The sequence below is a fragment of the Trachymyrmex cornetzi genome, unplaced genomic scaffold, assembly GCF_001594075.2.
Source record: "Trachymyrmex cornetzi isolate Tcor2-1 unplaced genomic scaffold, Tcor1.1 scaffold844, whole genome shotgun sequence".
Lineage (NCBI taxonomy): Eukaryota > Metazoa > Arthropoda > Insecta > Hymenoptera > Formicidae > Trachymyrmex > Trachymyrmex cornetzi.
The window spans coordinates 56,888-57,140 of record NW_017300185.1 but is presented as its reverse complement, the minus strand read 5'-3'; positions in this window follow the sequence as shown (position 1 = coordinate 57,140).

Below are 253 nucleotides of genomic sequence, written 5' to 3'. Positions count from 1 at the left end.
TTTTTGCATATTAAACCTCAATTATTTCGATAACCTGACGTGCCAGTGAAATTTAACTCACGGCATCGTTTTCAGCATCCAAAAATCTATAAAAAAACGCCTTATTCGATTAAAAAAACATTTTTTTGTAAATTAATATTATATTTGCGGATTTAGCATTAAATCCATGTATCGACACTACGATTTTATCGACAGTGTCGATAATGCGATACGTAGTTCACATCATTTTATAAAAATGATGTTGGTGCCGCTA